At 42.5% G+C, this 24,993-nt stretch overlaps 1 protein-coding gene across 3 annotated transcripts in view; it reads right to left on the bottom strand.

The window, feature by feature from the left end:
- PLEKHA2 (pleckstrin homology domain containing A2) overlaps positions 1-24,993 on the bottom strand; it is a 1,084,343-nt gene that overhangs the window by 730,289 nt on the left and 329,061 nt on the right. The gene's annotated exons all lie outside the window — the stretch shown is intronic.

The raw sequence follows: 24,993 nt of genomic DNA, 5'->3' as shown, positions 1-24,993 counted from the left end.
TGGGACAAAGCCTGATTTTCATATGGTCTTTCCCCTTCTATAATGGCTTGGCAGGTGAAGAATGATGGTCTGGGGGGTTGCCCAGAGCAATGCAAGGGGTTAAGATTAATTCTAAACCTTCCAGCCATCACCTCTTTTGTTTTGCTAATTATAAGTTACACTACCTTTTTAGTGAATAAGTTAAATAATATCACTCAGTATAAAAGACTTCATGCCGAATTCCTTAAAATCCCAATCACTGTAATAAAGGCATTAACAATATTTAATTGTCTGAGTCCATAGATAGTCCATAGCCACATTTAATATATGAATTCAGGAATGTGATTGGCTGATGTCAGCTTGAACCCGTGTCTATAGATCCTACGCATAAAAACATTTTGAAAGAACTATATAGCAGGCCCTGGCAGCATGCCATGGGCAGGGCAAGGGCGTGCCCCGGAGGGCTGGACTATGCCTCTTTCAGGAAACAAACTGCAACATTCTAGTGTCAGGTATGTGGAACCTCGGGGTGGGCCACAGATTCAAGGCATGTTGCATGCCCTGCTAAACTTAGTGTGAATTTGGGGAATAGGACATGGATATGTAGAGATGCTTGTAACTTCAGCTACAATGTACGGAACTACATTAATAATTCCATAGAACATATGCAGGAAACCAGGGGTGGTGCTAGGTCTGGAAAAGATCCGGGGCTACGCTAATGTTGGGACTGTCAGGACTCGCGGGCTAGCTAGCCTTTTGGTTGTAGCCACTGAGATCCTATCCAGGGCTACAACCAAAAGACACGGGCTATAGCCTCACCAGACCCCCTAGCGACGCCTCTGCAGGCAACTTTGAATATTTCTGATCAATTTTGTGAAGTATAGGGGGGACGTTAGCAGATATGCGAGGTGGATGTCTCTCATAGTAATGGGGGGTTAACAAAACACTTTTTCCATACACCATTGCACCCCAAAGATAGAACTGCATGAGACTTCCAAAAGAAGACATACAACCAATGTGTTTTGGAATGTTTCATGTAGTTCCATCTGAAGGGCAAAATTAGTGGGGGTGCATCAAAATATAACATTTCACAAAACATTTACAAAGTGTAGTGCAGATTGATATTAAATCTGGACATAACGTTGTTGGGTAGGGTCACGGTCATGGCCTAAGTTCATGCTCTGTGCACAGTGACTGCTGGGCATGGCTTCAAGTCAAAAGCAGCAGGTGGTTTAGGTAGGTTCACTGTGCCCACATTGCATCCAGTTTGGAGCAGAGCGCAACTGCACACCATACAGAGGGAATCGAAGGTGGTTCAATGTGCTTGGGTCACGGGAAGACCGTCGCCCGGTCCCAGTACTCTCTGGGCATAGCTGAAGGTAGGGTCAGTGTATCTATGTGATCACTGTGTTGCCCATAACATCGACCAATAAAATGCCAACTTCCATTATGGCATGGCGCAGTGAACACATTGATCACTTTGCTCGCATCCCCAACCCGCTTCCCTTTCCATTCCATCCTTACCTTTTCGGCAGCACAGGCTGCACACTTCTATGTGTGCCGTCGACTCCTCTCTGTCTCTGCTGCGTCAGTTCCATTTCACTGATCGTGGCTCGGGTCCTTTTCTTTTCTTTTTTAACTTTATCCTCCCCTGCAACCCCCGACTCCCATTACGCTGAACAAAGGGAGCGGGGGACACCCCATAACCCCTGATCCCCTTATTCAGTGTAACAGGATTCTTCAATAAAGAGATAAATGCTTTTGCACCATACAAAAATTCTGACTGCAACGTCAGTCTGAATTTTAGTACGGGGCAAAAGCGTAATATTGTACAGGTCGGCATTATATAATCAACATTTTTGTACGATACCCCTAGGAAAGGGCTGAAGTGCCACTGTGGGGCTTGGCCACAAGCTGTGCCCTGTAGACACTGAAGGAAGGTTCACTGCAGCCGGGACACAGTGATCACTGCGCCTCGAAACATATTGCTAGAGTATATCATTGAAAACACAGAAATTCACAAACAAAAATTCTTTAGATGGCGGGACACTATAGTTACAATGCAAACCACCCCCCAAAAAAACACAAAAATGTGGCAGTTATAGTTAGCAATACAAATACAAAGATAACTTGCCCCCCCCTGTGGGGTGAAAAGACTGCCACAGAGCGACAGATATGGAGAGACCATGCTAGGCCCCTATTGTGAGAGTGAAGCTGGCTAATGTGGAGTTCCATCGAAAAATAAAAGCCAGTACAAAACAGTGATTTTCAACATAAGGCATGGTGAAATGGAAAGAATTGGGCCTAGTCAACTCCACTAAAATGGACAGGTGTGATAGTGAAGGGGAATCTACCTGAGAGCTTAAAACTGATGGATATCCCCAATGAATGGGTAATAACATGTGGTGATGCAGATGCTGACTTTGTGTAAACTGGGAAAAGGCCCCTTTTGACAGATTCAAAACAGCAGCAGTACACATGTGAAAATATACTTTGAGAGGATAAGCAATGTGAAAAATACCAAGGAGGAATTACGCCTTACATTTAAGAAATTGTAGAAGTGAACACTGATTTCCTTTGTTAACTGTGGCCTATCTGTGTGCATAAGATTAATAATGAATCTACCTCTGGGCTAATATAGTAGAAAAGAAAGATTGTATTTTAAGCACATGCCCAGATAAAATGCTAAAATGTTACACGCAAGCACATCTTGTCGATTTTAAAGCTGTATTTTCCGAAGTATAGATGCAGCTGGTGGTTTTCCCACTGAACTGAAAGGTCTGTGCCGTCGAAAATTTGAACTCAAGACCTTTGGCTGGCCCTCCCAGGAGAAGCAGGCCTGGTTTTAATTTATTAATACAAAGAATATACAGATAATTAGATCAGAATTGTGGGATTTGCAAATAACACAAGCAGCAGGAATGATCTGTAAGGTGAAGTCTCCCCATTAGCTGTGCATTAGTGGCCAACAGAAATGACCTTTTCAGGACTAACGCGACCTGAAGAAATGGCTTCAGAGCCACTAATGGATGATCAAACATTGTGTATGAAACAGATTGCTTATAAGCAGATTATCAGGTCACGTGACGATGGAGAAATGCAACCTAAGAATTGGTGGGGGCTGATGTGAAACAGAGGGACACATGGGATGCATTGCCATTGATTAACATTGCATACATTTACTTGAATAAAAAAGCATTGTACATCCCAGTGAACTCATCCCGGACTTATATTCAAGGGGTTAAAAAGCCTGTCGGGACCATGTAAAAATCAATTTTGTGTGATGATAGGTTATGGAAGTAAGGTTTGAATCAGGAAGGGGCAGATTTGTGACTATTTTGTCTCGAGAGTAAATCGATGAAAACGGTAGCTCTTTCAAGGAAGGGCGTGCTGAGATATTAGTATTTTCCGACTCGTCATAAAATATAGAACTCAAAAATATATGTGCGAGCAATTATCTGAAAAACTAGGGTAGCTGCCATTTTAGATTTTCAGAACCCCAAAGTGTAAAACTACCTGTCATTTTAAAATGATGTATTTTTCCTCCTCCCTCAGCATCCATCAGTCACACCCCCTAACTCCTTTTCCTATTAGCAGGCAGTGGGTGTATTGGGGTGAGGGAGAGGGAGAGAGCTGGCCAATCCGTATTGTGGGAATTTTCATAATAATGGAGTGTCATCAGCACTATATCTTGGCAAGTTCCACTCTAAGAAGGGACTTGCAAGAAAACCACTGGCGAGGGAGACCAGGAGAGCTGCCTAATCCATAAGGGCACTACCTTGTCAGGGGAACAAAGCTAAACTCATGCCTACCTAGAAGGAGGGAGAAAAGGAGACCCAGGGACTTTGCTTGGAAATCTGGGAGCTCTATCTGAGAGAGGGCTGTGGCTGGAGAGGCCTGGCTGGTGGATAGAGGCTTGAGATGCGAGCTACCTGCCTGAAAGAGGGTCCTAGGATCTGGCGGGTCTCATGAGCTAAGAACAGAGATCGCCCATTTAAGTAGATATATCCCAAAGCTATCAATTGTGTGGGGAGCTACTTGCCTTAATACCTTTCCCTTAGTGGGTGAATGGGGGTCAAAAGTGGGTAGACCCGATCCATATTGAACTAAAGAGTTAACTCAATGAATCCTCTATAGAAGAACACCCTATTTGGTTACATTGAATTGTGTTGGAATCTGTCTGTTTAACCCTTACCTTCGCATTGGTGGGTGCTCTCCATTAGAGGGAAGGGGGTGAAAGCGTCTATACCCATAGCACAATTAACTAAAAATATAATTGTATTAATTCCCATAGGGTCATTTATCATGGGGTGATGCTTTTGTCGAAATTGACAAAGGATTATCGCAGTGCACTGTAGTCTGTTATGTAATTGGGTAACGCCCCATGTTCAATTGAATGTACTAGTGTCCCCAAAACGAAACGCTCAACACTGTGCATTCCCTTTGAAAACAAATTGTGCAAAACAAATTTAGTCCAAACCAGAATCCCAAAGCCTTGCATTTTCATTGTAGGAGTTGGGCAAAACGAAATTCCCCATGTATTCCCTTGCATCCCAAATCAGAATTGCAAAACATTGCATTTTACCTAAATAAAAAGCCCAAAACATTTTTCCATTGTGTTCTCTCTCCCTTTACCTTACCTCCAGATCAGAAAGGTCATATCCAATTGATGCTGGAGGGTGGGCGTTGATGGGAGAAAGGATTATTGTGCCAAACTAAGCATTCACTGTGTATTTTTTATTTTTCCTATTGGTTAATTTGCAAGAAATCTGATGTAAATTGTGACTGCAAACTTCAAAATGTTACCTGTGTCTTATATCAACTGAAAGTCCTTTAAACCTATGTTAGTCAATTGGTGCAAGAAATTTGAATTTGTGATATTGTGTTGTGCCACGGCATTGGTGGTTGTGTTTTTGTGGTTGCTATTCTTCTTTGTCAAAACTTAAATAAATGTATATTCTTGCTATACACCAGCCTGGTTCCTAGCTCATTGGTGGTACAGAGGGTATTTGTTGGGGTAGAGGCCTCACTAAAGTTGAATCTGTATAAGCACTTTGGGTGCGCGCCACCTTGCTTGGAGGGAAGGTACTCCCTGAGTTCAGAGTGACCGCCTAATTAATTGTGACACCCCCCGCCTGTCACACCACACATGACATCACAAATTGCATCATTGATAACATCACTGATAGCAACACATATATTACATTATCAATGTCTGAATACTCAATAAGCATTGGCAAAACCAATAGGTTTTTTTTACAGCTCACACATAGAACAAGCAAGCATTGTCAATGCCAACAGTTTTGGCATTTGTGCAGGCATGGAAACGTAATTTGCCAGGCACTGCCATAGTGGTATTAACTGCCCATTGATGGTAGCAGCTGCAAAACGGTGTGAGTACCGGGCATATAACAGCAGTGCCTGGCAAAAAGAAAAACACTGGCAGACATTTTGAGCACCAAATTTTATGGTGCGGCTTGATAAATATATCTCAGGGAGATCCCTGGAAGATGTGCTTTGGGAATGGAGGGGCTGGAAGTGGGTGAAAATAGCCACAGGGATTAACATGGCCAGGGGCAGTCAAAAGGTGGGTAAATAGCCAAACAACACCTACAGTCTTTGTGCCCTTTCTCAAATGCCATTTCTCCCTAGCTGAACACTAATGTAATAGTTTTAGCTTATACCTAATAGCCAAAACTAAAAAGGTTAAACTTCTAGATTTACAAAGCCAGGGCTATTCAGTGGCAGCGCAAGAGTGTCAAGGCCACAACCTAAGTGTGGAACATTTTGGGTTTTTTCTGTTATAACGCACAGCTATGCATTATGGTAGCACTTCTATGATTCCTGGACACAAGAGCCATCACCCGAGTAAAGTCTGCAATTCCAGTAATTGTTTCTATGACATTACCCATTCGTTGTGACCGAATAAATCCTTATTAAACATTATCTTTTTTTAAATGTTTTGTTTTTGAAAAAAATAAACAGTAATCACAATATATTAAATAACATGCAAAATTGAGGACAAGAGTATATTAATTAAAGGGAGAGATGATGTGTAAATTGTACTGTGTCTTGCCTGTGCAACAGATTCCTACTTGTTCAGGGTGACAGGTGACTGAATTATCTCTAAACCGACACTGCATCTACCCAGCATCTACAAGCATATTTTAACCCAGCGCGCTCATTATTATTAACGTTCTTCTGTCCTGTGCGGTGGCGACATGCCATTCAACTCTTATTTATATTATCTGTGAAGATAATTCTGCTACAAAATAAAGGCGGCTGAAGTAACAAGATTCTGGGCCTGGGTGCATAAAATCATTTAGCCCGTTATTGCTCTGATTATTGACCGTTACTCTTCATTACTCCTAGTTCTACTCTTCCTCGTCCTTCATTTCTAAAAAAGCAAGACTCTCAACCCGTCCCTTACTGGACTTCCTGTGCCTATTGCAAACACACTTCCTGTCTCTTGTCACAGCATTCTTTAATGCAGCGCAGTTGTCTGAAAGCTCAGCAGTTTTCACCACCTTAAGTACATGAGCTGCTCTACTTGTGTGTCTGGTATTAACTATGCAGGTTATATGAGTGCATATATATATATATATTCTTTACTTCGTTTTTTGACAATTTACTATAAATGCATTAATTACACACCTCTTTGATCCAGTTGCACGTTATAAAACTCGAAATGCATAAGGGGAGATTGCTCACATCTACATGAACTAATGATGATTGAGAATGCAAACACCTGGGTGTTTGAGCTGCAGAATGCTCTGGCGGGAAAGGGCTTTGTGAGCAAGAAACCGCAAAGAACACCATTTCCTGACTGGTTACAGCGTGTGCTCATCCTCAAACGCGACGTCTGCCTCCTCCGTCGTAGGGTGTGCAAGTTCAGACTGCAGAGGGAGTTTCTAATATCCCGGAAGAGTAGCATCGGGGTGGCAGTGAGGAGGGGAGGGGATATGGGGGGGGGGGGGGGGGGGGTTACTGTCTGATTTGTTTAACGTGAAAACGGGGTCAGTGGACAAACAGTGCAGGTTTCTCTTACAGTATGTTATGGAGATTGGGAAATGGGAGGAGCTTTAGCGGCGGTGCTAGGCGAACAACGGCGAACCTCGTCCATCGAGACGGAAATCACGGCTCCTGCCCTTGAAGAGCCACCACAACAAGAACAAGAAGGACGTCCACAGGAATAATTGATAGGGGCAAACATAGTCCACCACAAAATGAAGGCATGCCAACAGCGTCAAACTGTGGGGAAACGTGTGGGTATGTTTCACGATATGTTCTCCCAGCTTGCGTGAGATAAATGCTCACAGAGGCAGGGGAAACCAATGCACTTAGGGGCTTCCTTGAAGCCGGCTGTAACGTGAATGAAAGGCGTAAAAGCCGTAAGGTTTGAACACCTTATATTCCTGTCATGCCACATTTTCATGCATTTATATGGCGGACAGGAAGGGCGGAACGTGACTTACATTTCCGGCACCTCCCATCTTCTCCGGCATACAAATCTTGCAGCATTTGCGCCGCCATGCATTTTCATGGAGGCCCACATGCTGGGTATTCCTATGGAGTCCACCAGCCTTTTGCACCAGCAAAAAGCAGGCGGACTCCATAGAATCCATTGTAAACGCTGCCTGCGTACATGGCAGGCATTGTCCACTCAATGTGCATGGCGGAGTACGAAAGTGCAGGGTAAAAGGCGTTGTACATGCTTGAACACCACCTTTTGCCCTGCACTTTTGCACTTTGCCGTGCAAATGCTGAAAATTTGGAGGCGAACACCCATTTACGTTGGTTCCATGTAAAAATGTCTCCTGACAAAAATTTCGCAGTTTTTTGCAGAGACATTATTACATTGAACATGCAGGGGACACTCACTCACAATGTGTGTAACAGTGAATTGCCAGATGTGGTGAGCAGATTTCTTGTTGTATTCTATGTCCAACCGTTTTAAGGAATCGGTAGTTGTATGCATTGCATCATATGCTGATATAGTCTCTCTCTCTTTTTCTCTTTCTCTCTCTGGTCAGGTGCTCATATGCTAGAGCCACCCCAACCATTTCACAGAGAAAAACACAGATATATTGAAGGTGGTTCCTATGTTTTTTTGGTTAAAAGTAGAATGAAAGCAGCAGCAACAGAGGTATTCTGTGAGGTGTGGACCAGCCTGGTATTTAGAGATATACGTTGTCAGCATGTGTGTCCTGCAGGAATGTCACCATCGCACTGACAGTAGATTGTCTGTATGGAGGTGGGGATGAAGATACGGATAGCTCTGATGGGGTGCAGGCCTTCTGACAGACCTTGTAGGGGCCCATAGGAGCAGGCCGTACGGTCTACAGATCTAATTATTTTCTATTTAAAAAAAATATTATTACTAGTGTTGGTGTATGCTATAGCAAATGTGTGGGTTTAGTGTGGGTGTTACAGAAAAACAGATTTGGTTTTAATCTGAGTGCGGCCCTTTCCAGTAAGAAATAATATTTTGAGAGAACAAATGGTGTGTATTCACACCAAAAGAAAAGGCCTTGCAAAATTCACTCGACAACTAGCATAGTCGAGTAACTTTTAGGGGAGTTGAATACCATTTTCATGGTACGCGGCCAAGTGGTTCGGTATCCCTTCTGAAATGATTTTAGGCAGACATGTTTCTGTCTGCAGCTGCCTTCCTAGATGGCAGCAGTGCACCAGGTTCTTCACAACTACATGGGAGTCAATCTGGGGCAGTCTGCCATTCAAGTCTGTTGATGAAGGGATTCAGGGAGAAAACGGGGGGCTCTAGAGCAGAGGTGGATGTGTCAAGGAGTCTGCCGGGGGTTGACCTGCTGTTTTCTGAAAGAAAAGATTACAGAGGAGCAGTCACTGAGACCTTTAAGTAGTTAGCACAAACTATGTATCCATGTGGCCTAGAACTGGTGTGGTACAATGACGACCTTACATTACACCAGTCATTATATCAAAATACTCCACATCAGACCCCGTTCAGTGTCCACTCTACAACTTGCAGGATGAAGTTTTGGGCTACCCGATCCAGGCCTGTACGGCATTCATTAGATTTTGTGGATGTGTCCTATTACAGTATTGAGAAACAGAAAAAGGATTCTCTATCGACTCTCTATGTATATTTGAAAGCTATAAGCTTGAAGCCAAGATCGTGGCAGGCGTTAAGGAGGAGAAGTATTGTGAAGGGTTTAAAAAGTGAAGATCTTATCCATAACAGAGTTGCTGCATGGCCTTCTGATGGTGGGGCAGGGAGCTGGGAGAGGCCAAAGCTCAGGATGGGCCATGACGCTGAGTGAGGCACAGTGACAATCCCAGTTGCCTAGGGTCCAACCTCAGCGGCTTCAGGATCAAGCACCAGACAGACCACTGTAGGTTCATTGTGGAGTGAGAGGATCCAGAGCACAGGGTAGCAGAGCTTCCATTGGAAGTACTGTACCATCGAGATAGTATCAGATATCTGAAAACATGTTTAGAACGCTGCAATGTGGACACATGCTTCAGACATATGGGGCCTTTTTTGTACCTTCCTGACAGGACAAATCAGAAGTGAGTGGCTGGTGAGGAGAATCAGCGGTATTACCCGAATTGTTCGTTTACAATTGTTCGAATGACACAATTGTTCGAATAATAGGGGTCCGAATTGACCTTCTGCACAATTGACCGTATGGTCATTTTTATATAAATTATGGGTTGGGTTGGTGTAATAATAATATAAGGGGATTGGGTAGGGGGTTGGGGTGGGGGTTGGATTGGGTGGGGCTGCGGGGGGTTTCCCCCTGCATATATATCCTAATTGACCGTTTAAATTAGGCCAATTGTGCAGAAGGTCAATTGTTATTCGAACAATTCGTATACAACCGAATCAGCTGCACTGGAGCCAAGGCCCTGTGCTATCTGTTGCAGCCACAATACAGGTGGGTAACCAATGATGAGCCTCAAAATAGATATGCAAATTGTTGAGCTTCAAGTACAGTTAGCTTGGAGATGGCCGCCTCCCAGCTCATGTGTATCCATGAATGGCCCTGCACATCCATTTTCATGAGTCTGCCTTGAGCCAACAGTAAGCCACTGCCCGTAGCCCCTTCTCTGCGCAATCTGCACCCACTATTGTGGAATAAGACACAAATCATTAGTGAGCAATGACATTGTGGAGTAAAAAAGGACTGACTGTTTAAATAAACACATGCACTGTCTTATTATTATACTGCAGTTTGCAGCCAACCATAATCCTCTGTGGAACATGTAGCACTATTTAGTGGTCCTTTTTGTTTATTAAGTCCAAACACTAATTCACCCTCTAACACTATCCTGGGCACAGGGTGATGGTCCTTTGTCTGCGGAATTACTTATCTTGACCCTAAATGAGATCCTATTGTTTAGGCTGATACCATAACTCGAGCCACCAAGCCATTGCAAACTTGAAACCTGTCACCCAAAAGTATTATAACCCTCATATTACCCTCGCCGAATGCACTCCACATGCAGGGTAGCTTATACTCTCTGTGAACCATCGAAAATTGAGTTCAAACATGCCCAGGCGGAAGAGAATATTGAAAAGGCATATTAACAATGCCTTGCTAGTAATGTTTCTTCATGTGTGCCAATGCTTTTTTAACATGGAAAATAGTATGCCATCATGTTCATGCATTGCGTTATTTTCTCTTAGGTCCAATTCGTAAACTAAATTTCTCCTCCGGCATGTCTGGCAGGATTTAAAAGATTTTTTGAGGACTGAAGAAGCTATCAAAAAACGAAATTATTTAGTTGTACTGACATTAGTAACTGGTTCTTTTTAAAATGTCACAATGTTAATATCTAATGATCAATTTCCAGCATTTCTTGAATCCACAATATGAACGTTACACCTATACTACTAAGCAAAGCACATTAGCAAATCTAGAATAACCATATAAATATATTTTGATAGAAGATTATTCTACTATGATGGACAGTATGTTAAATTCCTATAGTAATCTTTTTTTAAAAAACTCTAAAATATGGAAATAAGATAAATAGCATTCATTCAATGAAAATGTTGGCAACATGAGAAACACCAGAGATCTTTATATTTGACAAATATGTCGAATACAAGGGAAACAGTTGTATGCTCACATCACTAATTGTACAATTTTTTTTTTTAAATTATTTGTGCATATTGGCTGTCCAGCCTTTACTCATAAACACATTACATCCTATATCATTTAAAACCTATTACATTATAATAAAAACGAGGTATAATTTACAAGACATTTCAATTAAAAAACTCATTATAAAACATTATAAAGCACTGGTATATATGACAATTATGGTCTCGTATGGCAATACATTATCAAGTTAAAAGGTCAATTCAAAAGACTCAGTAGTAAAATTCATTGGGCCTCATTACGCGTTTGGGGGTAGCCATGCCCTTAACAAGGGCATGGCTACCCCCAAACTCGGGTCCAGGTCCCGAAAAAGGGGACTTACTGGGCCATTCCGACTTCGGCGGGCCCGATAATTCCCTTTCCTGGGACCCGGAGCCGGTACATCCTCATTCCCATTTGATCCCCCATAGGGCTCAATGGGAATGGGGAGGATGGCAGCAGCAGTACCGTTCATGGTCTGACCAGGCGTGCAGAGCGGCACCCGCGAGCAGCACTCGTAATGTGACAGCCCGGTATGAACGGTGCCGGTGTTTTACCGGCACCGTTCATACCGTGGCCACCACTGTTGTAATGAGGCCCATTATGTATCTTAAGTTATCCAGCAAGTAGATAATCAGGAGCATGGTAATATTAAAAAGAATGCAGTTAAGTATCAATTCCCTTAACTCTGCCGTTTATCAGGTTCCATATACAGAATGCGGCCACCGTGATCGCGAAGGACTCGGCTGCATATATGGCGCTCCACAATTGATCAGAGCCATAGTCCTTAAATTCTACATAGCCTTTATTATAGTAAGAAACCAGGCAGCTACAATTAGTGAGCACATGTCTAGCGGTTTCTATTTCCCCTTTACAGAATCTACATAGACAATCCTCTCTAGGTAGATTAGTCCAAGCTCCAGTGTTGGCAAATGCTGGTAATAACTCAAATCTCAAATATGTAATAAAACGTATCAAGGGAGGAGAATGGCACTTAGTTAAATAACTACGATGTCTGTTAGAAAACCCACCTTGTTGGGTGTATCTCTCATACTTATATTTGCCTGCAAGCTTTGCCAACGTCTGTATACAATCCAATTCTAGGGTCTTTCTTAACATGGCCCGCCAGGTAAAGTCGCTTGTAAATTAAACACCCCGATTTCAAGAAAGTGATCTCTGACCACCCTGTCCAGGTCTACAAACCAGGTACTTCGAGAGTACCTTGTATGAAGGACAGAACTTGACCTCATTAATGAGTTGCAAGCCTCCTCCATAAATGTAATATTTGCACAAAATCTACACGCATCATTTTGCCAACAGGACATGATTGAAGGCAAGCCTAGCTCTAATCTGATCACCTCAACCAGGGTGGCTGCCGGTAGTCCCAAGAGGGATCGTAATATGTTGGCTTCTAAAGACTTCAAACATTTAACAGAGCCTTCGGGATAAACTTCCAACGCATAGAGAATAGTAGGAACAACTGAGATTCTATAAGAACGGACCTTTGCCTCAATGGAGCCTCCCCCAATCCTATCAAGTATCTTTCTGAGCACAATCAACTTCTTCCAAGCTCAAGCTCTATGTACAATTTTCAGAGGTAGATGTGTTGATTTAGGATTATTTCATAGATATATACCTAGGTATTTGTACTCAGTAGATCGTTCTATTCGAGAGGCTCCGACCCACCAATTAAAGGAGTTATATTTGGAGGCCTTTTTGCCAAAAATAAGGATGTTAGTTTTATGGGGGTTACCAAACCATTTATAGAGGCATATTGTTGCAATGTCGTTATGGAGCGTTGAAGTCCAATCGGGGTTCTCGCCAGGATCGCAGTATCATCTGCATATGTAAGACAGTGCAATGGTCTGTTACTATACCTGGGAGGGTGGTTATTTCCAACTGTTTTGAGAGGAAAGTCGGAAACATATAAGTTATACAACAGGGGGTTATGGGGAATCCCTGTTTTAACCCTTTATTAGTAGAATACGATTTTGATAACTCACCCTCCTGAGATAGATGGATTCTGATTTTCTTATCAGAGTATAGTAACTTAATGAAATAGAGCAGTGAGGAATCAATACCCCAAATGGTTAACTTCCACCAAAGGCTGCTTCGTATGACACTATCAAAGGCACCCGAGTAGTCCACAAAACATGCATACAAGCTGGTGTCTTCATAATGCCACACGTCTGATATAAGGGTATGTAATACCCAAATCGGATGGATAGTGCTATGATTCTTTCTCAAACTGGTTTGCGAAAAATGTACCAGAGCCCTCCCTTCAGCCCATTTTGTCAGTAGTTCTTATAATACAATCAAAAATATTTTAGAAGAACTATCCAAGATGGCTAACTTTCTAAAGTTCGTTGGGATGTTGCACGGGCCAGATTTATGGACCGGGACCAAGACGGAGTGAGCCCATGTCTCTGGTATTATCCCAGTTTCACAAACATTGAAAAAAAGATTGTTACGAAGATTAGCCCAAGTACAGGATCATTCTTAAGGACCATGCTACTCATACCATCAGCGTGCACAGCCCCAGGGGGTTTCATTTTGCATATCAGTGACTGATCATCTAAGTCTTTTAGTTGGTACCATACCCGTGTCAATCATTGATTTATTTTTCTCTATATCTATGATTTCCTTGGGGTCCCAATAAATATTTTTTATTTGGGATTCCCAAGTCCCCTCGGGTATGATGATAAATTCTATCGCAGATGACCCGGCCATAGCGAACTGGATTATATGCCAATATTTTTTGGAATCATTAGTCAGAATCAATTTATTGATATAATTACAATTCACATTGGCATGATCCAAAGGATAACTGGATTGCCACTGTTTAAAATGGGATCTGACATAGCGCATCCTTTCCTTCCTCAGAACTATCTCTGAGTGATCTTTTGGTAATATCTATGTCATAGATCAAGCCTGGAGTGTTGCTCGATCTACTCCACAGTAAATGTCTCCCAAAGCTGACCAAACATTTTCACCATGCCATCCAGTTGCTAATCATTTGTAACTAGAATCTCCTTCTCTGACTTATCTGAGTTAGACATTCTACTGTTAAACTTCCCAATATCGACAATCGTCCACCGAAGACGGTTGCCATGTATATTTACCACCGGATTAAACTTTAATTTATCCTTTGGCTTGGCACAGGAAGATGTGGTCATGGAAAGAATTGCGTGATCACTCAAGTGGGTGGGAAGGACTTCCAACCCAGGATTAGAATGTTGCATAGAATCATTTATAAAAATAAAATGGATTCTGCTAGCATACAAGCCGTTAGTCCACGTAGGTATAAAACCTCTGTCCCTAGGAGATAAAGTATGCATGTCAAATTCCAAAAGAATGTTACACCAATCATTTCTCCGTCTCTTTCTTTGTGGCTTAAGAACTTTTCCCAATCTCAGAATAATATCAGCTAGGCAATCAACATTAAAATCATCCACAAGTATAACTGTGTCTATAAGGTAAGAGGCATGCCACTCCTGTAGTCCTCACCAAGGACTTGAGTGTAACAGTACAGGTACCATTTGGGGGATCATAAAGAGTCATCATTAATGAAGGTCATTTATAAAAAGGGGGATTAGGCATGACCCTACATAAGAGATTATTATATGAGACATTACTGGTAAAGGGCTTCAATTTATAAACAGCATTACCACCCATTCACAAACCCCCTTTAGGACGCCCGGCTGACGGGATCTCAGATAACCTGAAGAGCAGGGTATACCCATCTAATTCAAAGGCTCTAGTCAGCAAAGTCTCCAGTAAAAAAAAGATGTTGACCTTCATTAGTTGTGCAAGACCCTCAAAGGTTGTCAAAAAGGAGTGATGTCCATGTATGTTTCAGGAAATCAGATGTGTGACTAGAGATGAAGATGACTTATGCCACTGCTGAGGAGAAGAAATATATAACTAAGTACCAGCAACCCAATCTACCTTCTTAAACTGGCAAGTTTCTGTGATAGCAGTATGAACGTTTCTGGGATAACCCTTTAGTCTGAGTTCATAGTAACTATCCAACACATTGACAGGTCTAAAAATAACCAGCTCAAAACCTAGCTCGATGAATTCCGTAGAGTGTTGACAAATCATCTCTGCTGCTTTAGGGGAAGCCATAGTCAACAAGACCCAATTACTAGGGCTGCCCACCCGGGGCAATTCTAAAGATGCAATATCAGTGGGAGTGAATTTGTTTAAAGTTGATATTAGTCCAAACAGTTGGAATAACCATGTACGGTTTAAGAATGAGCTGGTGGCTGTGGGACAACTTTCAACAATTTTGATGAACTTTAAGTCCGGCCATCCAGGGCATTCACCTGTGCTTGCTGTTCTTTACATTGCTGTGACAGTTCAACATAGTCCAGCCAAGATGGGCAGTTATTTATATCATTCTTTTTTATCAAGAACCATTGTGTGTTTCTACTGGTGTCGTTCATGGGGGCAAGACGGATCTATCCGCTCTGTGGCAAGGGCTGGTTTTGCCACTTGTTGACACAGTTTCGTTAACCGTTGTTTTGGCTCATCCAAATTTCCTTGCCTGTCTATGACTCTTATCTTTATTCAAATATTGGAAACCATTGTCAGCCTTATATGGCTTCTCAGGAGGGTTGTGTTGGGATCTGGTCGTTTTGACCAAATTGCTTTAATCCAGTTATCCAAAGGACCATGTAGGCCCACCTGCCTCACTGTGTCTTCACCCAGGTCATTAGTAATTGTGTAATAACCAGACACATGAGGTAGGTTATGTCTAACTTTGGGCTCAGTTTCCAGGTTTTAACAGGCTGCTCTCTTGGGGTACTGTTTCCAATAGATGATGTGATGCTAGAATCCACTTTATCTGGTGTCATCGTCAGAGGGCTATTTAGCATTGACATCTCCACACAAAGGGCATCCAGTGCATGGTCCTCTGAATGGGCCACGATATCAACAATGTTTTGTTCCCTTTCTGGGTCTATCCGTGCTTGACTCAGCAATCGTTGGTATCGAGGGGGAGTCCCTTGCTTCAGCCCTCTTACTTTTGGCTGGTTTTGCCTGCCTGGTCTGTATGCTGGCTTTATTCAAGGAAGAAGTTGTTTCCAAATGTAGGTGCTCTCCAGCAACCGCCCTCTGCATAACGGTTCCCAGAAGGGCGGAGAAGTAGGACTGATTTTTCGCCAACTTGGTGACAAGTGAAAGAAGAGCTTCTAATTTGGATTCAATGGACTGAATAGATTGCAACGTTTCTTATGGCAGCTCCCCTTTACCAGGCAGATTGGAGTCTTCACTGGGAGCAGACCCTTCACTGGAATAACAATCCACATCTTCTATGGAAAATGATGAAACAAATTTGCCCAGGTCTAGGGTGCCTGACAGGTTAGTCGCTGGTATTTCCTTCTGCGGAATCCCTTCTGGACCTGAGGATTTTCTCCTTAGGATTTTGCATAGGTTGAGTAAAGATCCATTATTGTCAATGGTAAAGGAATTAACCAGCGTGGTCGGTGGTAGGGAGGCTAATGGCGCCTGTGTCGATGTTAGTTTTGGCTCCCGTTCAGCACACTCTACTGGGCTTCGGTGGACCATCCCCTCTTTATCAGTAAAGGGGACAGATGTTTTAATGAAAAAGCCCATGATGTTGGGTTGTCGCCCTGGCCCAGTTACGTCATTTTTTCCTCTTTTTGCATGTGGACCAGCACCCTGTGTCCATCAGTGCAAATACAAAAACCCAATTTGGGTGGAGAGGATCAGCACTCCGCGATAGCCCACTATTACTTAATCCTCCCAAATGTTTAATGTGCTGGATCGTCAAATTGGCAATATATGATTACTTCTTATTAAATGGGCTAAACAATGGAGCAGCACTTGCTATGGTCAGCTCCTTCCACCATTCAATACCGGTAGTATTCCTTCACCATTAGTAAGATTTCTTTGCACGCTATCACAGAGTCGGCTCAAAGGGAACGATTCCCTGCAGTCACCGCCTCACATTAGTTGATTAAAGAATTTCCAATAGAAACAAAACGAAAGAAAACGCCTCCAGCATCCAGCACATTTGTAAATTGTTAATAGGAGAGAATTGGAGGCACTCGCTAGATTAGCGAGAAGTTAATCTTACCCAGCCTTCACAGCCTGCAGTATGGTTGTTGTTTAACACCAGCACCTGCGCCAACAAAGGGTGACGTGAGGCGAGAGAACACAGAAGCTTCCCGTGGCACTGCACCATCCTCACCAACACCCGACAGCCCGGGACACGACTCATTTGCCTCACGAGCAGGGAGGGGGACAGATCTCAAAACCCCTGTAGCTCTTCCTCATTCAGCTACGGTCAGGGCCCTCAGCAAATGGCTGAGAGGAAAGGTCCGCTCAGCGTCCTCTCAGCATCAAGCTGCACCGTTCACCGTTAGGACAAATTGTACAATGCAGACTGGGATCATTGTTCACAACACGCCCCTTAACATTAAGAGAGTTTGAAAACGTGACCCATTCATACTGATTTGGACAGTCTATGGACCTGGATGTGAGGAGAAAAGGCGTTTGACATCTGTCCATCCACGGCGTTCCTGCTTTCCTTTTCATGGGAAAAGTATACTTTTCAAAATGTAGAAAGGCTTGATGCATTTGGAAACCTCACCAAATTTGAGTATTGCAACCCTAGATGTCAAAGTTCTGATATCCAGAGAATTACTAGCTGTATAGAGCGTATGGCATGCTGATCTAGCGCACTCTTTCTCTCCCTCCCATGTACTCTCCATATGGCCTCCTCTCCCTCTGCCTGTGCTTTAGTGTGAGAGCTTACAGTGCTCTCTCGCTCTCTCCCTGAATCATCCTTCAATGCAAGGGAGCCCAGCTGAAGCAGTCAGAGGGCCTCTCCATGTTTAAGCAATCATGAGTGACTTGGGATGCGAGGTAAGGAGCTTTTCTGACCTTTGGAAAGGAGGGGCCTACAGGGGGGAGGTTTAAAGGGGGAGCTAGGGCAGGGCGTCATCATGAAAGTAGGACTTCTGTTTGACAGCGGTTGCCAACACAAAGGTAGGACTGCAGTTCAGTGGCGCGGTAGGGGGTTAGACATAGGATGCTGGAACTTTGGTGGCAATGCATAACTTGGAATTCTAATCAAGATCATCTTAACTCGAAAAACTATTTGCACAGCGCCAGGTCATGACATTAAATTATCATTGTATGCAACTGAATTTAAAATGTGCCACAGCATGATTCTTTCTCTGTGTCCTTCGGGGAAATGTGGAAGCAGAAAGCCACTCGGAGCAGTAATTCGAAGGGGCAGTTGTGATCAGGGTTCCAGGTGGCAGACCCTTTGCAAACTGTGATCTGCATTGCCTCACACAGTGCATGCTTCCAGCCACCCCAGGCTTTGCAGACAGCAGCACAATCAGAGGAAGAAACGGATATATCACACCTCTGAGGATCTTGCGTTCTTTCCAATGTCAATAGCGAGAGAATTCTGTATACCATTTTGCCTAACCCGTAGTTGTGCAAAATGTGTCGCATCCGGGGAACCGTTTTTGTGCGAAATTTCATAGATTGTGGGAAAAATGTCTCACCTGATTACCCTTATATTACAGGGTTCTAATGAATACAGACATAGCAGGAAAAGAATCACACAGATAAAAAACGAGAGGCATCCCATCTCGCACCAAATGTGATCACTGCGTTCACTGTGCATGTGTAAACACTGCTCTCCAGCAGTGCCAGATAAGAAAGGCAGGCTACCTCAACCTAATAACCTTTAAGATATAAACGTGCAATGACAACATGTAATTGTTACATGGGTAACAGAAACATAATTGACCGATAATGGAAATAAAGCAAATGGAGATAAATTGATTTGCCCAAGATCAAACCAGTTGGTCAAAAGGGGAAACCCAGATTAAGATTGAGATCTTCTGATTCCAACATCAGAAATGTAGCACTTCACTACATCCCCTTCATTTCCTCTCATTTGACTGCTTTATTGTTTTATATAGCACTCCATATTTCTGTTCAGTTTATTCATTTCTAAGCATTTCCAATTTTTTTAAAAAATCTTTATTTAGTCCAACAAAACAATTACAATTCAGAAAGGACAAGCATAAATTAAACAATCAGCGCATAACTGAGTACAAAATATAGTAATTATATTAAGTCAAATACAGAGAAAAAAGAACAAAAAGCAAAAGAACATATTGTCTCTGATTGGCAGTTCACTGCTAATCAATTATCATAAACACCACTTTTTCATTTTACCAACAAAAATACAACATCAAAGACACCACAAACATCAACCCTCCCCTCCCACCACCCGCCACCCAAAGAAAAATAAAGGAAAAAGAAAAAACATTCTGATAGAACATCAGGCATAAAACTCATTGAATTTACTCCATTGTTCATTATAGATCTCTTCTTTGTGTAATCTACCCAATTTCAATTTCTCAAAACGTGAAAGAATGTGCCCCTGAACTAGCCAATCTTCCACACATGGCTTTTTCCTAGTCTTCCAGGCACGCAATATTAGTCTGACAGCAAGAGGACTTTATTAATCCAACACAACATCAGATATTCAAGATGCCGCACAACACTCAAAGATTTCATTATCACTGCTAATGGATTTCTAGGAAAAGCAATCTCACATACCATATCAACCCTATCCAAAACTTCATTCCAAAAACCCACTACTTTCTTGCAATCGCATAACATGTGTAACATAATACCCTTTTCCTTCAAACAACCCCAGCACCTATCAGTATCAGCAAGTCCCAATGTATACATCCTATCCAGAGTCCAAAAAAGATGCCCTAAAGTCCTCTGGTGAATAAAGCGCAAATTCAAATCAGCCTTTGCCCTAATCGGAACCTTCCACATACTTTCCCACTCCTTCCGAGGTATAACCTCTCCAAGTTCTTCAGACCATGCACATCTCAAATTATCCCATAGTACTAAGGAACGATTTTCAGTCGGAAAGAGCCTTACAAAATTAGACACCCTGTGTGGAACAATAGAGAAAAAATTACACCTCTCAGGTCTCTGCAACAGAGGCAAATCAATCATCTGACTCCTCTCCAATATTAAAGCATTCAACAAATTATACCTTTGCAATTCCCTTTGATGTAAACCAAATGTAACCTTCAAATCCTCAAATGACTTCATAGCCCCATCATGTCAGATATCTCCTAACAATAATATGCCCCTATTAATCCAGCTTCTCCAACACAACATCCTATTATTAATCAGCAAACCTGGATTCTGCCAGATGGAAGCTTCCTCATATAAATATAACCCTTGCCCACCACCAGTAACCCAAGAGATGATAGCATCTTTAGTGACCATCACAGATTTAGCCACTTGTCTAGGCAACCTACCAAAGGAGTATAAACTTTCAACACGAAAGGGTCTCAACATATGTTCCTCAATTCAAGCCCAAAGCGGAATCACTGGACCATTCATAGAGAAGTAAATAGACGATTTCTTTAACAGAAAGCCATTGAAATAATCTTCGAGAATGGGATATCCAAAACCACCTCCAGATGTCCCCCCGGATCATAAGATACCTTGTTATCTTGGGCCTTTTCACAGCACCCCATGAAAATTCTTGAAATACCTTATCTACCTGACCAAGAGCCTTTTTTGAAAATCTTAATGGAAGAGACTGAATGATGTATAAAACCTTAGGTAAGAGTACCATCTTAATGGCATTACCTTTTGCCCAAACCGACAATGGTAGTCTTTCCCATTTACAAATGTCCTTCCAAAGAGTTTCAATGACTTTACCAACATTAAACCAAACTATCATTTTCATATCTCTAGTGAGGTACACACCCAAATACTTCACAGATCTATTTTCCCATTTACAATTCCAGTTTAACAATTGATCACGTACAGGAGTGTCACGGACCGGGAATACTATAGTTTTTTCCCAATTGATTATATACCCCGAGAGCTTACCCACCCCTTACAATACCTCGAAGTATATTTCCACCCGTTTCAGGATTATCAAGGATGATCGTAACATTGTCAGCATAAGCCAACACCTTAACTTCAATTTCTAGTTCAGAAGCTGAAAATCTGCTTTTTCCTTTTTTTGATGCTGAGAAGGCTTTTGACAGTGTAAACTGGACCTTCTTAAATTATACACTGATGAAGATGGGTTTTGGTCCATTGTTCATTAATGCTGTGGGGGCGTTACAATTAGATACTAGTGCTAGGGTTTGGGTAAATGGGCTACTGTCAGCTTCCTTCAAATTGTTCAAAGGTACTCGTCAAGGGTGTCCTTTATCACCCTACCTTTTTAATTTATCTCTGGAACCGTTTTTGCTTTATATTCGACAATCTCAGAGTCTTTTAGGATTTAAGATGGGAGAAATTTCCAATTTTATTAGATAAAGAGAAAGACATTTCCCCAAGATCACACCGTTTTGGGCAAGTATTGAAACAGGGATTAGGATCAGTGGCATTAGTTCACCCATATATACAAGAAATTTCCTTGGAAAACATTACATGCTCACTTCCCCAGCACAACCTTTATGTTAGTGTGCCAACCAATGACTACTGAAAATATCTTAAATATTAAATCAAATACATTCACTATACATAGATTGAATACCACATTTAATGCATTCCAAGATGTATCAGTGTGTGGGAAAGTAAATACACCTGGTACTTGGTCTAAGAATAATATATACAAGAAATTGCCTTGGAAAAAAAAGGTAGGTCCCACTACTATATATATATTAATTGAATGTTTCAAAACGTAACCAATGTCGTCATCATTTTATCAGACACATGAAACAAATGTTGGTCCCTCAAAAACATCATAGGAAAGGTCATCAAATGATTCTGCACCCCACTAATACCAGTAAATTCTTTTTTTTTTAAACCGGTTCACATACATAAATTGGTAACAGGGGCCAGTATCTAATAAAACTACCAACAGCTGAAGGCATACATACTTTTAAAAGATTAGATAGATGAATTAGTAGTGGTTGCAAAGCAATCCACATAGGCTGCAAGCCGAAATGGGAGAGCAATTTCTGCACCACAAAGATGGCCAGGATTATGATCCAGAAGGTCTGTGGCCAATATGTGTGGTTTAGCATCAGAACACACTTCTCCTCAGCATTCATTTTGATGTAATATTGCACTTTATATTCATACTCACTTTTGGCTAAATGGTGATGCATGGTTTAAAACCTAGAACTTCTGGTTCTAAATATCGCAGCATTGCAGCTAGTCTGTATCTCCCCTCTTTCCTCTCCAGTTCAATCTTTTTGATTTAATGTAGTACATTATACTGGGTCCCACATGTGATGATGTTATTCAAGCGGGGAAGCTGGGATTGGAATCCACATGTTTTGGTTACAAAGTCTGCAGGTTAGCTACAAAATCACTTCCTCCCTCTCTTGGTCAGTTCCTTTAATTTAATAATGTAGCACTTTTAATGGCTGTGAGTGTAACCAGCTTAGAATCTAATGTTTTGGTTCTAAAGTGTGTAACTTATCCACTAGACCTATTTGTCCAGCTTGCCTTCTTTCCCCATTGTCTCTTCCCTGTTCCTCTCACCCCTTATTTCCTCTCCTCTGCTGTGCCTGTGGTTCTATGGAGCAGTGCATGGGGACATATGCATGTGGGAGTATGGATGGTTCAGCTGATTAGGGACTATATGCATGTTGGGGATGTGACTATAATGGGCGCAATTGGGCATGTGCCCGTGGTAGCGTGTCTAGGGAGTGGTGCTATGGCTGCGTGAGGTTTGGGGATGCATTGAGAGTACAAAACTGCATGTGGATAAGTGAGTGTAGTGTGGGAATGTGTCTCTTTGGGGGAGAGAAATGGCACAAGGCATCAAAGTGGTGTTTAACCACCGGGCTGGTTGTAGAGAAGGAAGTTTGCTGTGAATTGAGGTAGGCGCCTTAGGTCCAAAGATAGGAACTGCAAGATTTTATTTGGCGGCCAGAGGATGCTAGACTGGATATGAAGGAAATATTGTCATCTAAGGAGGCTGAAAAGGGTTCCTAATCTTCTCTAGGCACCAAAGACAGAACTGTTTCCACTTGCTCTTATATTGAGAGCGGGTGGACTCCTTCCTTGCTGCCTGTATGATGCACATATTGTCAGAGGAGAAACCATGATGGCCTAGCAAGAGCGCTTAAGACTTCATGCTTCTAAGAGCCTCATTGATTGAGGAGACGGATGTGGAAACTGACCCCAACATTTGAGATAGAAGGTCTGGTCGGTCTGGGAGATGAACCAGAGGAGTTCTGGATAGGTTCTTTAGGTTGCAAAACCAAAGTGTGGCCGACCACCAAGGAGAAATGAAAATCAGGGAGCTATGAAAATTAGGGTGCAGTCACTTGACCTCTGGAATTTCAGAAGTGTCTGGTGATTTAATGAAAGTGGGGGAAATTCGAAGGTATACATCTCTTCACATGGAATCACCAGAGCATCCCCCAAGGAACCTGGCCCATGACCTACCCTCTAAGCAAAAGGAGTCAATTTCCTGTTTTTATGAGTGACAAATAAGTAACAAAAGGAGGACCGAAAACAGAGAACAATACATGAATTATTTCTTGAAGGAGCTCCCGGTTGTGGTTTGCTGATGTTAGATGGCTCAGGGAGTACACCAAACTGTTCTCCAAGCCCTGAAGATGAACAGCCCGAAGATGGATAGGTTGGTGAACTTCAAACGCCCACATCTCCACTGCCAGCATGATCAATGGTTTGGACCTCGCACCCTCCTGCTTGTTTACATAAAACGTTGATGTAGAGTTGTCTTTCCATACCCGAACAGGCTTGTTCCTGATGTTGAGCACACGTGCCTTGGGGAATAGAAGTAAAGCTCTTAGCACCCCCTCTGCTCTAGTACATTGATATGATCCTTGAAAACCTGGATAAACCACATATTTAAGATTCAGAGGAGGCCCAGGGTGGCTCCCCACCAACACAGGGACTGTTGTGATTATTTTTTCTGTGCTACGACCTTATCACTATCTTAGCACGTGGGCAACATGCCTTATAAGGGGGTCTGGCATAATTTTATGAAAAGAAAGATTGGATCTTCTTGCGAAAATCCTGAGATTAAGGGGAATAGGTTGATCGCATGAATAGAATAAGCCAGTCCCAAACCCAAAGCCTGCTTATCCCGAGGGATATGAAACAGTGAGGAGGATCCTGATCTGAGGCAGAGTGATGGAATATATTTTGGCATACACGTTTTAATAAAACGCGGGCAGTTGCCATGATGAGCTTTATGTGCAATAGTCAAAAGTTTACAGCTGTTCCTTGCTTGGATGTTTAACCAATGAAGCTTGCGCTTAAAGGAAGATATATGTTTGTGATGGCAAGTGTTATAGATAATGCAAACTACTGTATTCTATAGGACCTGAAGGGATTGGATGGTGTAGTTCGGGAATACCGCATAAAGCGCATTGCAACATCCTGGTCGACAGGTTGTATGGTCTGGACCACCATATCAAGTCTGGCTGCATTTCCTCCACGATAGTGAGCATCATTGATTGCAGGTCTGCGGCCTGTGACTATGATTTTCTCAAAACAAGATGTGTCCTTCTCATTTTCAAGCGGGCTATTGGAACTGCAAGGATCTAATGTGTCATAAGGCCTAACAGCCCCTGGAATCACCAGGTCATCAAAGAGGTTCAAATGTGGAAAGGTGAGAACATGGCTAGAATACCTTTCACTCTCGCCATAGTGCGAAAGACAGTGTGCAGGCAGTGTTCCAGCAGAGGCCAATAAAGATCAGATGCTAAGAGGCTGTCAAGAAGACTTCCTCAGCTTCAAAGTGAGGACCAAATCAAAAGAGAAGATAGCACAAAAGGTTAGGATGATCCTTGGACACCGGTTAAAACTGAGCCATCACCAGCCATTCGACCAGGCAGAGGTACATTTGCCC

Source organism: Ambystoma mexicanum, chromosome 10 (assembly GCF_040938575.1).
Source record: "Ambystoma mexicanum isolate Mex_15411 chromosome 10, UKY_AmexF1_1, whole genome shotgun sequence".
NCBI lineage: Eukaryota > Metazoa > Chordata > Amphibia > Caudata > Ambystomatidae > Ambystoma > Ambystoma mexicanum.
This window is presented reverse-complemented; position numbering and strand designations above follow the sequence as displayed.